General features: G+C 42.0%; 1 protein-coding gene across 1 annotated transcript in view; it reads right to left on the bottom strand.

Annotated features, from left to right (window-relative positions):
- slc8a4b (solute carrier family 8 member 4b) overlaps positions 1-19,076 on the bottom strand; it is a 178,845-nt gene that overhangs the window by 34,780 nt on the left and 124,989 nt on the right. The gene's annotated exons all lie outside the window — the stretch shown is intronic.

Genomic DNA, 19,076 nt, shown 5'->3' with positions numbered 1-19,076 from the left:
ACAAACATTATCAAAGACCCCTAGTCGCTCAACCAGGCTTATGCATAATGGACTTATGTGGACTGTTGCCTGTCTGCCTGTTACTGTACGTACACCCACACACATGTAGCTGTGCAAACAACACATGCAAACAACTAATATACACATTATGTACATGTAGGCAAGACCTACATACATACATACATACATACATACATACATACATACATACATACATACATACATACATACATACATACATACATACATACATACATACATACATACATACATACATACATACATACATACATACTGTAGTGTACATACATACATACTGTAGTGTACATACATACATACAGTACATACATACTGTAGTGTACATACATACATGCATGTTAACTGTACAAAATAACTTGCACTACGTGAAAACCCCAGCATACATATGCTGCAGGGAACAACGGATCTACATTTCTTAATAGGAGAGCAGGGAGACCAAATACTGTACAACCACCCCTTATTGTATGAGTTATATATTGTACTCTATACCATACAGATTGGACAAAATACAATTCTATTCCCTAAACAAAGTTTACATAATACCGCTTTAAATATACAGGAATTGTTTTCATTTGTTTGTGAGCATAGCTAGAGATGGAGAAATGTTTTGTCAGGTTTATAAACACAAGAAAATGAGAGAGGAGGGAGAGACTCACAATTAATTGTGAATTGAATTTAAAATGTTGGACAAAGAGAGAGACGGAGAGAGAAGATGTGTCGAGAGATACAGATGTTGTGTGACTCAAGTTGTCCCCTCTGCAAAGCGATTTAATTGCTCCGACATCGGCCTGTGTGTGTGTGTGCGTGTGCGTGTGTGTGTGTGTGTGTGTGTGTGCGCGTGTGTGTACCTCTTATCAAATTACCTTAAGCTAGACTAGCAGCTCATCATCACTCTTACAAAGTGCAACACATTTATCACATCAGAGCGTGGTTGCTCTCCCATAGCAGCTTGGAAACCTGCGCCCAAAGGGGACCGTGGAATTATTGCTTGTGGGACCTCACATGGAAAGTGATAGACCTTAAGCATTGTGTTTTAATGAGACAGGGCCCTGGCAGGGTGAGACACAACACTTCAGAGTCAGCCCTTGAATTGTATAGTGTTACTGTTGAGTACTGCTGGAAAAGTTTGCTTTCAAAAGGTCATTAGTTAGTGTGCCATCGTGAAATTGAATCAAACTTTGAATTATAAACTAGAGCTGACCTGCTTAAAAACAGCGATCAAAACCGGCGGTCTCAGGTGTTTAATTTGATCAGGTGTTTACATCGTCTCAAATACGGATTTAACATTTTTACCGTGTTCGGCACCTAAGCGCTACTCTCTGAAAACACGTTTTTTTGGCACCCGATGTGTTAATAGCAAAACTAGCAGATTTTGTGAGCTTGTCGATTGACTTTTTTTTTGCCATTTGTCATATGACAACGTATATATATATGTAGGGTTAACAGATTTAAATCATAACAATTTTTACAGGAATGTTCCTTTTAACCACTTAAACCCCAGTATCCGTATTCTGGGAAAAACCTTCACGGAAAATAGCAGATTGACACGCTGTGAGCTTGTCGATCGGCTATTTTCAGTGATGATATTGAATGTAGAGCAAAAACACAAAAGCCATGGACCCGTAATGGTCCATTTGGTTCCATTTGTACACTCAGAGTTGAATAAACCCATTTAGTTACATAAAAGCATTTCCCTGTGTAGATTGGATTCCGACAGATTTCACAAAGAAACAAATAGTATCGAATAGGGGTCCGTGGCCCTAATGCAAATCAAAGTGGGGGTCTTTGAAATGAAGAAGCTTGAGAATACCCCGAGTAAAGAGCCTTTCTCTCTAAGCAGATGAATAGGATCCTCTATACCGCCGCCATGTTTCACAATCAATCCCCAGGCTTCCAACATCTTAAAAGCAGTTGTAGAGATTGGCGGTTCCTCGCCGGTGGCCGTGGCCAAACGCTCGGGGGGAAAACCCGATTAGCGTTTCACTTCATTCCATTAGTCGAGCCAATATCATTTGCCATATCCTCAGAGTCACTTAATTCAAAGCGAAAATATAAGCACATTGTTCAGTGAGCTCTGGCCAATTTGAGAATGAGACGTGAAGTGATATGAGGTCATGATCTCACCACGATGAAAGGGCTAACGCGGTAAATGGTCCGTTTACTATAGTATAGCCGCCTTATATCCAAAGCGCTCTACAATGTGCATTACATCTACCCATTCACACACACATTCACGGCAGAGGCAACCGTGCAAGTCACCAGCCTGCTTCATCGGGAGCAGTCGCGGTTTCAGTGACTTGCTCAAGGAAACTTCGAAACTAACCCAAGGGGAGCTGAGGATCGAACATTCAACAGCCGCTCTTCTTCCTGAGCCACTGCTGATTTGTTTATTTTTGTACGAATCACACATTAACTACTGGGGTGTTTTAAAAAAAGTGTAGAATGGAGAGGATCTGTTTGAAATCAATGGATGGTTTGGATTTCTTCCCTATTTCGCGCATGTCAGTATAGCCCAAAATGTTGGAGAATTTGTCTGCTATTTTTGCTATTCGACATACAAAGTATATCGTCTGTGCTGGCTGAGACTGATGTCCGCCAGTGGGTGGTGCTGTTTTGTAAGATACTGGGAGGGTGCCTTTATTTTAGGACAGGTATTTGATATTTGTAATCAAGTTTCTGCTGTAGATTTATAATTGCCTGTGTGGCATACCAGTTTGTTCACTTCAATATGGTGTTTGAAGGCAGACAGATGTACTAGAAGTAGAAGTTTTACTCTTGGATTTTGAGTATAAAGAGATTTAACACCTGATACTCTTGTCCGGAGGTCATCTTTCTGCATTACTGCGCCTGTCAAAGCAGTGCGGGCAGAACATCGTCTCTGTTGGGGTGGAAACCTCATATGTCCAAAGCTGTTACCTTTCAGGATTCAATTTCATAAGCATCAAAAGTAGCAGATCGACAAGCTCAAGACAAGCTCAAAACGTGTCGCTTCGCGCCGCGTTTCGAGCTTCTGGATCTGCAACTTTTGATGCTTTTGTGTACGATCAAGTAGGGCGTTAATTTATGACAAAACACAAAAAAGTTAAAACGTGGTTAAACTGAAAAGCCACAAACACACACAGCTCAGACCCCCATGGGGGTAACGCCCCGGCCCATGCTGGGTGGTGAGTCCAGGATCCAGGCTTTGATGTGGGCTTGGTGTGGCAGGGTGTTGGCCCTGTTCGACTGGAGCTCCAACAGGGAGGCTCTGGGCACAGGCCCGTCCGCTAGAGAGGGCTCTAATCACGGACGCGGAGCGACAGGAGGCCAGCCCGTGGTTATACAGCTCATGGTAGTTCTGAAGGCCATGATTAAGAGTGTGCATGGACCACATCTGATCATAGGGTTATGTTCAAGCATGCCATGTGTGTGTGTGTGTGTTTGAGTGTGTGTACTTGTACTATACTTGTGAAGGACAAAACGTTCCCACAAGTATAGTAGAATTCGAGAAATAGACATTCATGAAGACCGTTTTCTTGGTCCTCACAAGATAAATACTTAGATAGCTAGGCTTACAAATTAGGAAAAGATTCAGGTTGGGGATTAGGATTAGATATTTAGGGATTATGTTAAAGGGATAGTTCACCCCCAAAATGACTTTTTTTTCTCTCTATCGATTAGTCACCCCATGGAGACTTGAATTCATGGATATTTTTTTTAGTTTTTGTCGCATTCCTAAGCCAATCATTTGATGACCGGCAGCGGTTCCGGTAGGAGACGCAAAGAGTCTCCTTTGCCTCTCCTACCGGAACCGCTGCCTATACCGGTCCGCTGTTCATCAAATTATTGGCTTAGGAATGCTAAGCCAATAATAGAACAAAAAAATATCCATTAATTCAAGTGTCCATGGGGACTAATCGATAGAAAGAAAGTAAAAAGTAAATTATCGCTGTCTTAAAATGTTGATGTCCTCACAACTATAGTAATACAAACTGTGTGCGTGTGCGTGTGAGTGTGCGTGTGCGTGTGTGTGTGTGTGTGAGTGAGTGTGTGCGAATGTGCGTGCACGTGTACATGTGCACTATCAAAGCTTGTGTGCTCGGAGGACAGAATCCGCCACATGGCATTAAAAAAAGGAAGAGGAAAACTTCAAAAATAAACTCCGTGGAACGCAGCAGCAGGAGAGGAGAGATGCATGATGGGACACAAGGACGGAGGGGATAGAGATGAAAAAAAGGGAGAAATGAATGGATGGATCAATGAATTTATAGGGAATAAAGGAGGGGAAAGATGAATGGATTGGGCGGGGGAGCTGGAGGAGAGATAAACAGGAAACAAAGTGATGCAGAACACAAATACTTTATTCTATGAGGCGGCGAGATCCAGTGGGGGAAAGTAACTGAGCTCAAGTACTGTACTTAAGTACAATTTTGAGGTACTTTTACTTTACTTTAACTATTTGCATTTTTTTAATACTTCTACTCCACAACGTCTCAGAGGCAAATGTTGTAATCGACAACTTGACTTACTTGTTACTTTGCAGATTTACAGTAGATTATTATTGCAAATGTCACTTAAGCTGTTTTGGTAATTAGGCTATCTGAAAATAGCCGATCTATAAGCTCACAACGTGAAGCGTTGTAGATCGGCTATTTTTGTCTGCCAAATTTGAAAACCTTTATTACTTTGAATACTTTTACTTTGAATGTCGTAAGTATATTTTGATGCCAATACTTTTGTACTTTTACTCAAGTAAAGTTTTTTGAATACAGGCCTTTTATTGCAACTTTTACTTAAGTAAAAATCGGAGTATATGTCTTCCAGCACTGGGGATGAGATGAGAACAAAGTGTGCTGGAGGAGACCTCAGCTGGAGTGGAGACACGCTGTCACTGGCTGCATGGTGACACTGGTACACTAGCCTGTTCCCATAATGTGACGTACATGTCACCAGAGAGAGAGAGAGAGAGAGAGAGAGAGAGAGAGAGAGAGAGAGAGAGAGAGAGAGAGAGAGAGAGAGAGAAGAGAGAGAGAGAGAGAGAGAGAGAGAGAGAGAGAGAGAGAGAGGGACACTGGGTGCACAGCCTAACTGGTGACTGTGATACTGTAGCTGTTCCTATGCAGAATCTATACTGTATGTAACTAGACACAGTGACATGTTCATGTCACCAGCCTCACACACAGAGAGAGAGAGGAGAGAGAGAGAGGGAGAGAGGGGGGGGGAGAGGGGGAGAGGGGGGAGAGGGACGGACGGGTGGACGGACGGACGGACGGGCGGACGGACGACAGAGAGAAAGACAGACAGACAGACGGAGAGAGAAATGGACAGACAGACAGACAGACAGAGAAACACTTGACACTTGCTTTGACAATGTAAACGTTGAATTGATTTGAATTGATAAACAGAGACGGAGGGGGATGCCGTCTGTCAATCTGACTAACGGATAGACAGACAGACAGACAGACAGACAGACAGACAGACAGACAGACAGACAGACAGACAGACAGACAGACAGACAGACAGACAGACAGACAGACAGACAGACAGACAGACAGACAGACAGACAGGGAAGCCGTGAGAAATGATAGATGGGTAAAAACTAAAACAAAAAGAGACGAGCAGAAAAATCAATGAGTGGGCCGCCAAAAATAGCCCATCTACGAGCTCACAACGCGTCACAACGTAGACCGGTTATTTGGGGCAAAATGTTCCCCCCAGAATATCGATGCTGGTGGTTAAACAGAAGTAGTTATGGAGGGAGCAGGAGAGAGATACAGCGGGTATAGATGCAAGGATGTGAGGTTCAAGTACGTGTAGTTATTTAGAGGAAGCCAGGGGAGTGCTGAGAAAAAAAATATCAATAGCTAAACAAAACACGCTGCCAGCTGCATCGATTTTAACACACACACACACACACACACACACACACACACACACACACACACACACACACACACACACACACACACACACACCACACACACACACACACACACACAGAGTAGTTGTGGGATATTGTATTGAAAAAAGAGAGAGACAGAGAAGGTCTGTTTCCTTCAGCATCTCTCTCTCTTTCTTTCTCTCTCTCTCTCTCTCTCTCTCTCTCTCTCTCTCTCTCTCTCTCTCTCTCTCTCTCTCTGTTTAAGAGAGAGCATGACAGTAGAAATATGATTTGCTCTTTAATCTCCATAATCCTTTTGGCTTTTATTGTCGTCCTCCACAGTAATTATAACAAGGATAACACCAACAATGGTTACGCACCTGACTCCTACTCACTCACACACACTCTCACTCGCGCACCTACACACACACACACACACCTAATATACCTATTTAAACAGAGGCACAAATCTACGCACAGATCTGACCATGAACACGGGCGCACACACACACACACACACACACACACACACACACACACACACACACACACACACACACACACACACACACACACACACACACACACACACACACACACACACACACACACACACACGTATTATGTATGAGTTTACTTTGCTGGGGTTGCTTCCCAAGATTAGAATTTCGCAGCCTGTTAAACATTTACATTTTACTCGTTGCACGGAGACTTGAATTATTCCAACACACACAGACAAGCACACACACACACACACACACACACACACACACACACACACACACACACACACACACACACACACACAACACACACACACACACACACACACACACACACACACACACACACACACACACACACACACACACACACACACTCACAGTGTGTAGCCAGGGGTCTGTTGCTACCGCTCTCCGACCAAATGAAAATGGTAAATGGTGCATTTACCGTATATACTGTAGGGAGTAGGGACGTTCCCCAAAACACTTATAGTATAAGTGATATGGAAATGTCTTTGTAATGCCTATATCATGCAGCATAGTCACCCATTCAGACACGCACACGCACACACAGACACACCAAGGGGAGGCAGCTATAATGCAAAGGCATCAACCTGCTCATTGGGAGTAGTTATTAGGTATTGTCCACGCATAACTTTTTTCCACATAACGTGTAACGTACTGTATAGCAGTCAGAGGCCCTCGAGCTTTGTATGGCGGAACACTTTCCCACATCATTGGCTATGCAACAGTAATGCCCACGGTTAATTTAACCCATTCAACCCGGGAACGCATCTCTGTCATTTTAGATTTCTTTGACTATTCAAAAATAGCAGATATACAAGCTCGTTAGAGCGGCACAGGGCGCTTGTAAATCTGCTATTTTTTTTACATTTGTCAAATATTTTTAGGACCTCCAGAAGCAAAGATTTGAGTTCAAATGTTCGCTTTAAAAAATCTAAAACTCAAAAAGATTTGCACAAGTTTTCACGATTTAAAAAAAATAGCAGATCTACAAGCTTGTAGCGGGGCACTCGGTGCCGCGCTATGAGCTTGCGTATCTGCTATTTTTGAATAAAATGATGGTTATAGCTCAAATCTAAAATGACACAGACGCGTTCCGGATTGAATGGGTTAACTCTGACCCTCATATACAGGAAAGGTCCCTTTGGGGGGTTTCTGCTGTGTAGGATGGTAGTCAGCATTTGTTATCGCAAGGGCAGCGACTCACTCTCTCTCTCTCTCTCTTTCTTTATGTCTTTCTCTCTCTCTCTCTCCCTCTCCTCTGTGACCTCCCATTGGCCGTGAGCGATCGAAAGCTGCTGCTAACGATGAACTGGCGTGGCGGTGCGCATGCAAAAGGCCCAGGAGGCACGGAGACTTAACGATGTTCTCTGAGGAGGAAACCGAGAGAACAGAGCCCTTCAAAGCAAGGAAAATAAGACCTGGGGGGGGGGGGGGGGGCGTCTTGGCAATGCCACAATATAAATATACTTTGTTACGAGTAAAAGGCCTGTATTTAACACTTTACGTAAAAAGTGCTAACGTATTATTGGCATCAAAATACACTTAAAAGTACCAAAGTAAAATTACTCAGATTGTTCAAAAACTGTCCACATCTTTTGAAAATAGCTGTATAGAATAGGGCTTCAATGGTTAATGTACGTTTTATAATAATAACCTAAATGGGAAAACTAACTAGTAACTAAAGCTGTCAAACATTTTGTAGCGAGTAAAAATGTGCAATATTTGCCTCTGAGATGTAGTGGAGTAGAAAACGTGAAGTAAGTGAAGTCAAAGTACTTAAAAAATGTTGCTTAAGTACAGGACTAACAAGAGTAAATGTACCTAGTTGCTTTACACCACTGAGAAACGGAGAAGAACAGAGCGCTTCAAAGCCAGGAAAAAAGGACTGCGGGGTCGATCTGTCAATTGGCAGAGCAGCGTTTGAACTCGGAAAAGGGAAAAGAGATGAGGAAATAGAAAGAAAGACAAAAGGACATCTTGCAACATTTCTACGTCCGCAAAACAGTTCAATCCTGGCAGTACACGATGCTTCTAACTGACTGCCCTTGATGCTGGTGATAATTGAACACACGGCACTGTCACACTCTGTGCTAAACAGTAGTGTACGCACCACACAGTGTAATAATAAGAAATTGTTCATAAAGCCAGTTTTTCAAAGCAGAAGTAACAAAGTGCTCCACGGCAAACGGATAAAAGACGAGGGCATGATAAATAAATAAACGACGCGGCTTCAGACAAATTCGGATCACAGCAATCAGCAATGATCAGATGCAACGACTTTACACTGAAAGTAAAACTAGCTTGAATACAAGCACAAAAAGTAGTAGTAGTGTAACAGTATAATCATATGGTACACTCTTAACCCTTCAAGACCGGGAAAGCATCTGTAATATTTAGATTTCCTTGGCTATTCAAAAATAGCAGATCTACAAGCTCATAGCGCGGCACCGAGTGCCGCGCTATGAGCTTGTAGATCTGCTATTTTTGATAAATCGTGAACAATGTGTGCAAATCTTTATAACATTTTTAACTCAAATCTTTGCTTCTGGGGGTCCCTGGAACAACACATTCTTAGATGGGGGTCCGTGGCCAAATACATACTACTTTTGGGGTTCCTTGACATGAAAAAGTTTGAGAACCACTGAATATAGCAACATACGTTTTTTCAAAAAACTGTTAGGATTTAGAAGACATTTGTAGAACCCAGTAGCAAAACGATTTGAGTTACAAATGTTAAATTTAAAAATATATATATATTCAAAGATTTGCACAATTTTTTAAAAATAGCAGATCTGCAAGCTCATAGCGCGGCACTCGGTGCCGCGCTATGAGCTTGTACAGTATATCTGCTATTTTTGAATAGCCAAAGACATCTTAAAATGACACAGATGCTTTCCCGGTCTTAATGGGTTAATAACTGTTGTTAAAGAACAGTCTTTGCATGAAGCACTATTCCTGCTATTCTTAACCCCAACTAACGAAATTATGAAAACTACAATTGGAAGACAAACTGAAATCATAGAGAAAATGTCTCTATTAAAATGTTGTTGTTTTTTTGTCTTTGTCAGCATCCAATATTTTTCTTTAAAAATAGTGAAAACAGCCAATCTACCACAACGCGTTGTGAGCTTGTAAGATCGAGCTTTATGAAAATACCTGACTACCCCATATTACGAAAACAAAAGAAATCTAACACTAAAACAAAAAAAACAAAAAACAAAAAAAAGTTGACAAGATAAAAACTAAACAAGCACACTCACTTTAAAAAGGAATCAAAACTAAACTGAAATTGAAAAAACGAACAACCTTGCTCTGTACCATGTTTTGTGAAAATGATGAGGCCTGCTGCTGGAGAGTAGCTTTCTGGCTGCCATATTTTAACATCCTCCGTTATAAAAAAAGAAAAACAAGAAAAAAAGGCCTATGGCATAACATGACAGATCTTCAGTAGATGAGTTCACAGAGCGCTGCTCTGGGAACATTTCAACATTTAACTTCTTGAACCCATGCTTCATTGACCGGAGTCCCCCAGGGTTCCATGCTTGGTTCCCTCCTGTTTTCCCTCTACACCAAATCTCTTTGCCGGAAAAATAGCCGATCTACAAGCTCAAGCTTGTGAGCTTGTAGATCGGCTATTTTCGCGGAATGTCTGCCTACTTTGGTTTGGCACATGAAGACTAGATTGAAGTAAGAGACGATACATATCGCAAGCATTACGTTTTAGCGTTTCAGATTTGTACAATACATATCATCCTTTTGTCAAAACTGCGGGTCTCCAAACAGTCATTAGCATGTGAAGACATGCTAAGCTGGGCTAAATCGTTTGTCTTTCAACACTATTCATCGGCTCTTCAAACCCCAGCAGAATCCAAGTCAATAAAGAAATCAATAATTGTGTAACAACCCAAAGCAACGACGGCAAATACTAGCATTGGACATGGAGTCAATGTTTTTACTCTGCTATTCCCTTTGCCCTCAACCCTTTAAATGGTCTATGTATCACTCCATGCTGTTGGTTATTGGCATTGCTTCATTTGGGCTGCAACCATAGATTATTTCCTTACCGATTATTCTATCAATTATTTTTTCGATTAATCAAAAAATAATTGATGCGAACAATGCAATTAACCACTTACACTGTAAGCTTTTTTTTTTACACTTCGTATAAAAGTACATCCCCAGGGCTCTGTACTTGGCCCACTCTTTTTTCCCCAATACACCAAATCTCTACAAGCTACGTCTGGCTACAATTATTGAAAACCTTTGTTTAGTTACTTTTTAGATTAGAATTATTATTACAAAACATACATTAACCACTTCAGCCCTATTTAAACTTTGGCTATTTGAAAATAGCCGATCTACAAGCTCATAACGCATCGTGATGCGACACGCTGCGAGCTTGTAGATCTGATATTTTCCAAAATATATATCTACAATTTGCGGTATTGGTACTTCTACTTAAGTAATACAATTTTTTACTTTTTCCACCACTGGTTAGGAGCATGTTTTCACCTGCCATTTGCTCTCGGGGGGGAAACAACAACAAGCTCTATTAGACTTTAAATGCAGTATATACTCAAACAGACTTGTGAGAAACGGGCACAAGCTGCTGTTTGAATGCAAGGATAGAAAGAGATACATGGAGACAACAGGGAGACTGAGCTGGAATTATAGATGGAGATAAGAGAGAGAGAGAGAGAGAGAGGAGAGGAATTGTAATGAGTGACAGGGAGAGAGAGAGAAGGAGAGGGAAAGAGAGAGAGAGAGAGAGAGAGAGAGAGAGAGAGAGAGAGAGAGAGAGAGAGAGAGAGAGAGAGAGAGAGAGTACATACATGACAGTTGCTTGACATGCAACCAGCAGAACTGTCTGCAAGTAGGGCAAGCTGATGGCATAGTAACACACACACACACACACACACACACACACACACACACACACACACACACACACACACACACACACACACACACACACACACACACACACACACACACACACACACACACACACACACACACACACACACACACGAGGGACATCCATTCATGCATGCTCCTACGCACACGCACAGCATAAAAATGTAACCACAGAATAATGTATATGTGTCGCTGTCGGGTGGAAACCTTGTATGTCCAAAGCCGTTACTTTTCAGGAAATAGTTATTATTTATTCACAAGGTCTTGATAATACTTTTCATTGGTTCAATATTTATAAAACCCACAGAAACACTTAACCACTTTGACTTTCAAAATTATTCAAAAGTAGTGAAAATAGCAGATCTACAAGCCCCCAACTCGTCATGATGCGACGCTTGTAGATCGTCGGTTTTCGCTACCTTTATGCAATATTCTTGTACAACGAAGTAGGACATTCATTTACGAATAAACATTAAGAGTTGAAATATGGAAATACAAGGTTTCTGCCTGACAGCAACGATATGCTACTGTATACTGTATGAACACACACACACACACACACACACACACACACACACACACACACACACACACACACACACACACACACACACACACACACGCGCACGTACACTCACGCTCACACTCACGCACGCACACACACACACAACCTCACACAGCTACCGCAGGGACCTAGAGTTCAAAGGTGTTTTTTTTCTTTTTCTGGAACAGCTGTTGGTTTCTCTTCACTTTAATGACAGACACAGACACAGGTTGGAAATATCAAACACTTAACAGCACACACCTACCCACACGCACGCACACCCACCCACCCACACACACACACACACACACCCGCACACACACACACACACACACACACACACACACACACACACACACACACACACACACACACACACACACACACACACACACACACACACACACACACACCTGTCAGGTGATAAGAAGCGGAACTAGCTAACGCTGGTTGCTTGTTTCTCTCCCTGGCAACACCGATGTTACGCCCCGGCCTAGGGGAACCGAGACGCAACATATGATGTGGAAGACCGCCCTTCCCAACTCCCAAGAACCGCCGTCCAAACAGTTTGCTTTTTCGATCTTTTCTTTTTATTCTTCAAAGTCGTTACAAAACTCGCCAGGGGCGGAGGAATGGTTACAACAAAACAAAACTAGAAAACAAACCTCTTACCTACACACGAAAGAAAGCAAAATACAAATACTAACCTCCCTATCGGAAAACAAAGCTCAAACAAATAATAATAATAGTTCCCCCCCCCGTTGCCAGGTTCAGGGAGAGAAACAAGCAACCAGCGTTAGCTAGTTCTGCATTAGCGTTAGCATGTCGGGGACTTTAAGTGCATGTTTGAGTATCATGAGAGTCCACAATGAGCAGTAGTAGAGAAAATTCTAACTTTGCATCGGTTATAATAGACGATTTTCACTCTTACACGGGCTCCCATTATGCCAACGGAGGGGGTCGCCACACTGCAGGAGACGGGACTCTCTGAAATAAGTCAACGTCCATTTCAATGATGGTGAGTGGTTAGCGACACATCAAAGATAACACTTAAAATGTCCGGATCTCTCCTTTAACTAGAGCGACTAACAATAAGCAAGGTAAACCTGACGACCTTGCAAGATTATGCAAAGGCTAAAATGTAACTTACATATCGTCGATGTCCAGCCGGGACCAGCTAACTCCATTTTCCGTTTTTTTTTTTTTTTTTTCATAAATCAACGCTATTGAACCCCCTCTACATCTGTGTAATTTTTTTTTTAATAATAACATATGAAAAGTATTAAAAAGCGCCTCTGACGAAAACTCCTAACTCCATTGGACCCTCAAACTGTCCGTCAAAAACAAACAACTCCCCCCTCCTCTCAGGCTCTCAGAGAAGCTCTGCTCTGTATGAGGCAGACAGGGAGAAGATTTTTCAATGCTTTTGGGAGAACATAAACTGGGAAGAGAAGAGAATGTATGTGCAAGGTTTGATAGATTTCACCCCAGTAAAGAGGAGAAGGGTGTCTTCACAAAGGTCATCTGCTCGTGTTTTCTTTTTAAATGTTAATGGACAGAGAATGAGTGTGTGCAGGAGTTTGTTTCAAACATCTCCAAGAGCTCAAGGAGATCATGCCAAAAGACTTTCACAGCTTTTATGACAATCTAAAGCACTAAGAAACACCCACCACACACACGCAACACACAACACACAACAGTGTGATAATAAAATGTTGATAGGTATATGATAGGTAAATTCAACTGTGGTTGTTATTGTTAGTGCAGTAGGCCACAGATTTGATAGGCTACAGATTCTATTTTTCATGAATGTATTTTGTATTTATATGCCATTTATTTATTGTTGGTGTGCCATGATTGCTTTTGTTAAATACATGATTGAGTATTGAGGCAGAATTGTTTGTTGCACTCAACTGTAGAAGAACAACAGTGGTAACAGTTAGATCCATGGTTGTTTACAATGCATGTTAAAATAAAAGTTGTTTAAGTACAGAATTCAGCTTGATCTATACTTAGTATATGAGGATGGCGCTCACCATAAATAGCTGATCTCCAAGCTCACAATGCGTTGTGATGTGTTGTGAGCTTTGAGATCCATTGCCAGCTGTTCTTATCAATGATGGACAAAACCTCCTAACTCCACTTGCGCTGGATTTGTGTTTGGACAAAACTCCTAACTCCACTTGAGCTGGATTTGGGTAAAGTGGTGATAATATAATGACACATGCAAGTATCTGATAATATATAAAGTCACAATACCAAGTTTGATGAGGCAGTATTGCTTTGTTTTAAAAATATAAGGTTTTCTTCATTTTCAGAAAATCTGATATTTTGTTTTTCATTTCCTGAACAATTACCATTTTGGATTTAGCTGGTTCCGGCCGAACAGCAGAGATATGTTATGTAGACAGATGCCAGGTCATTGTTGGCCTGGCATCCTATAGTGTGTATAGTTTCAATGTAGGCTGATGATAGGTTCTTGGTTTACGTATGTATTAGTTATTATTAGATTATTGGTTTACTTATGTATTATTATATTACTATTTTTATGCATTTGATGTAGTATGTGTATTATGATGTATTATCTTGTGTCCTTGTTTACTGTAAATCGCTCTGGATTAAGAGCGTCTGCTAAATGCCTAAACTGTAAACTGTAAACTGTAAACACATGCTTCCAAATGCATAGAGACAGTGTAGTGCCTCAAGAGACAGCGTAGTGTCTCATAATTGTTGTTTTCCATAATGGTAAATTATAACACTTAATCTAAAACTAGCTTCTGGAATACAATGAACAGCGTGGATTGATGATAGATATCGGGTCTCCGGGGGGTGGAAACAGCAACGATTACAACTGAATTCATGCACAAATAATATTGTTTTAGGAAATGTCTATTTCTCATGCAATTTGGTTAAATTGGCAAAAAGACATGCAGAGTTCTACAAGGCTTTATTTCGGGGCCTCTTCTTTTCAACATCAATTGTATATTCTCCCATTGGCTCAGATGATAGAAAACAACAATTATGTTAACATAATTATGCAAATGACACGCACATTTGCATACCCGTATCACCCGGGGGTCTATGGTCAAATGCAATCAGTGATTAAGTGCATTGAACCAATCAATGATTGGATGTGTCTAAATTTTCCTTCTTCAAACAAAGACTAAACTGAAGAACTGTAATTGTTTTTTGGAGCCAAGGGAGAATGATTAAAAGTCAAGCGATCAGCTTCAACCGGTCATGTTCAAAAAAGACACTAACCAAGCCAGAAATCTGGGTGTTGTCATGACCTGAATTTCAACAGCCACCTTAAGACGATTACATAGTCAGCCTTCTATCACCTTAAGAATATCTCATGGATTAAAGGATTTAAGTCTCAGCAGGATTTGGGAAAAACTTGTATATGCATTAAACTGTGTTTTTGTCCTCACTAATACCAGGAAGGCCGGTGGATCATATCACTCCAGTTCTCACATCTTTACACCAGTGGTTCTCAAAAATGTTTCATGTCAAGGACCCCCAAGTTAATATGTGAATTTGTCCGTCCCCGGGCCCCACTTTGAGAAGAACCACTGCTTCACACTATCTTCCTGACGGTCGAAGAATTTAAAATACTGCTGTTGCACTGAAAGGTATGCATACTTTATGTAAGGTCAAAACACATCTCTGATCTTGTGCTACATCATGAACTGTCCAGACAGCTGAGGTGGTCTGGGAGATGTCTGCTTTATCCTCCTCAGAGTCTAAACTGAATGCGGAGAAGCAGCTTTCAGTTTTTTATGCACCACATGTTTGGAACAAATTCCCAGAAAACTGCAGGACTGCCCACAGCTCTGTTCTTTTAAATCAAAGCTGAAAAGGTTTTGAATTGAATTGCTGACATTTATCGAGGCTTTTGATTCCTATCTTGCATTGCAACTTTGTATTTTATGTCTTACTTTTATTTGATTAACTCTTGAACAACTATTTTTTTTATAGATCCTTTATGTAACATTCTTCTCTCTGTTTCGTGTGAAGCCATGCCATGCCTTATGAGCACGCTTATTTGTTTTTGGAGCGTGACGAGTCAGACTATCGTTAATAGAATATTGAGGACATGTACCGCTGTGTGTTCTAATTAATGTCCCCATTTGGAACGGTGATGCCAATACCTGGAGGGCCCACATGATGAACTGAGGGCCATTTGAACAACTTAGACTTAGTAAAATGGACCTGAGTTTGCTCTATAATACTGCTTTTTCTGTCTATTCTATACCAAATCTCTTTGCCCTAAAATAGCAGGTCTACAAGCTCACAAGCTTTGGCTAATGTTCCCCCCAGAGTATGGATGCCGGCCGGGGCACAAGTCGTCAAAGTTTGCGGGCAAACATTTGAACGTGTGTGTCCATTTGTAACGTCAAATATTGTGTTTTATAGCATAGCTAGACTGTACCGGTGTGTTTACACTGTTGGACAAACACTGTTTATAAGGCTGTGTATGTGGTGTATGAATCCTGTTTACATGCACACACACACACACACACACACACACACACACAGAGGGCAGGGCGGTGAGCAGGTGTCGGCACAGTTTGGTGGAGACTGAGGCTCATTATGAGCAGTCTGGTGAAAGGGCACACGCACACGCGCGCACGCGCACACGCACACACACGCACACACACGCACACACACACACACACACACACACACACACACACACACACACACACACACACACACAAACACACACACACGTCAAGTCTGTGTCTTGGCTGTGATGTCCTGAACTGCAGGTCAGAAGGCAGCTAAGAATAAAGCTCTCCTGCTGTCTCTCTCTCTCTTTCGCTGTCTGTCTGTCTGTCTGTCTGTCTGTCTGTCTGTCTGTCTGTCTCACGCACACGCACACGCACACGCACACACACACACACACACACACACACACACACACACATGCACGCACGCACGCACATAGAGCTTGTCTATCAGTTAATGTTGTAGCCAGTGTACTGTCTGAGGGACTGACCACACATGCCCACTCTGGCTGTCCAGTCAGCTGCATGGGGTCTGAGCTCTCAGTCTCACTCTGCCAACCTCACTGTATGACCTCTGATAACCAGCAGGACAGAGAGACAGAGAGAGAGACAGAGACAGGGAAAGAGACAGGGAAAGACAGAAATAGAGAGACAGAGGAAAACAGACAGACAGGCTCCATCCACTCAAACAGGTTGCATACAAATGGAAAGTGATGTGACGGTAGAATAGAGCACAGAGATAATTACCAATTCATTCTCGCTGTCACAGACAGCTGATACTCACTATGTTAGGTGCGTGCGTGCTCATGCGTGTGTGTGAGTGCATCATTATTCCTTCATTATCCACCGAACACTGTCTGCCCCCCCACACACACAACCCAGCATTAATTTAAGTGTGAAAGTGTAAAAATGGATCTGCAAGGATCCATTTGTACAATTTCAGACTTAAAACTTATGCTCTGGATTTCACTGTGCAGTGGTACTTCGTCCACCTCTGCCCATATGACACTCAAAACGGGTCAGATGGGTGGGTGGGCCACAAAAGCTTCCAAGATTTTCAAGTGGGCCCTGATCCACAAAAGGTTGTGAACCACTGGTCTAGACCAGATCCTCAAGGGCGTCTGTAGCTGAGTGGGTAGAGAGAGGCTGTCTGGTAATCAGAAGGTCATCGGTTCAACGCCTCATCCACAAGCGTCCTTGAGCAAAACACTTATCCCCTAGAACAGCTCCCCATGCACCCAGCACTCATCTGAGCCATCATTCCCCTCTCCCAGTAGACGACATAATAGGCATATTACAGTTTATTATTTGGCACCAAAGAAATCGCCGATCTAAAAGCTCACAACACATCGATTTAGAAGTGTCGTGGAATTCTGGATCAATCAGCAATCGATAAGGCACATAGGAGTCGAGACAATATTCTAGGTGGTGGTGCTTTATGTACATGATATCATGGTCAGAAGGACATTAACACTCATGTCAGTGGTACGGTAGTTCTGCCTCGAGCACATGGCAGAGATCGTAGTTATACTGTAGCTGCTTGAAGGACAAACTGAACCATAACAAGATAGGCTGTACCAAAACAATAGCTATTAGGCCCAGTGGAGACATTTAGGCTCTTATACAAGCTGTCAAATATCATAATGTATTGTAGAAGTATTATAAGTGATGGTAACATATAAAGGTTAGATATAAGCAGCCATATAATTTCTTCCTCAGAAGGCATTTGTAGAATCTCAGGTCTTAATGGGTTAATTATAGATTGAGAATTCTGCTTCCTTCACCTCAATCCCTTTTTCTCTCCATTCTTCATTCTCTTTCTTCCCCTTCATCTCCTTCCCACTCTCCTCTCTCTATCTCTCTCCTCTCTCTCTCATCCTCTTGTCAGTTCAGCCCCAGAGCCCCTCAGATGTCAACCAAGACTTTCCCCACTGATCCGCCCCTTCTTCTCTCTCTCCATCCATCCCCCATCCCCCAATCCTCTCTCCTCTGAGGTTCAATTCTTCACTTTCTTCCCCAGACTCCAGGGAGAGGGAGAGAGAGAGAGAGAGAGAGAGGAGGAGGAGGAGGAGGAGGAGGAGGACGACGACAGATTTGTAGATGCTGAGTTATGAGGTAGGTTGTCACCCAGCTAAATTGCCTTGGCAAAAAGTCCCACTTCTCTGAACCTGACCGAACGGAGAGATGGACAGAGATGGATGGATGACTGGAGGAAAGAACGGAGATAGAGAGAGAGAGGGGGGGGGGGGGGGTGGAGTGTCAGTGGAGGTGAGAGAAGAGAGCGAAACGACTTGACGAAACAGTACTTGAGTCAAAGTATACTGTAGATACTCCTGGTCAAATATTACTACAAAGTACGTTCTCGTTTTAATATCAATCCATTGCTGTATCGAAAGTAGCACATTTCCCCCCAAAATATCCATAGTAGTGAAAATAGCCGATCTACAAGCTCGTTGTGAGCTTGTAGATCGGTTTTCACTATATTTGAAACGGTGCAATGGGTTAATTCATAATGTTCCTTTGCTAGAAATGTAGTGGAGTCAAAAGTATAATATTTGGCTGTGAAATGTAGTGGAGTCAAAGTATCCAAAAAATACAAATACTCAAGTAAAGATACAAAACTTTTTTTTAAATTACTTAACCACTTGAATCCCAGCATCCATATTCTGGGGGGG

Source organism: Gymnoscopelus braueri (assembly GCF_963280865.1).
Source record: "Gymnoscopelus braueri genome assembly, chromosome: 15".
NCBI classification, from domain to species: Eukaryota; Metazoa; Chordata; class Actinopteri; order Myctophiformes; family Myctophidae; genus Gymnoscopelus; species Gymnoscopelus braueri.
The sequence above is the reverse complement of the archived record's forward strand: the minus strand, read 5'-3'. Positions and strand labels throughout refer to the sequence as shown.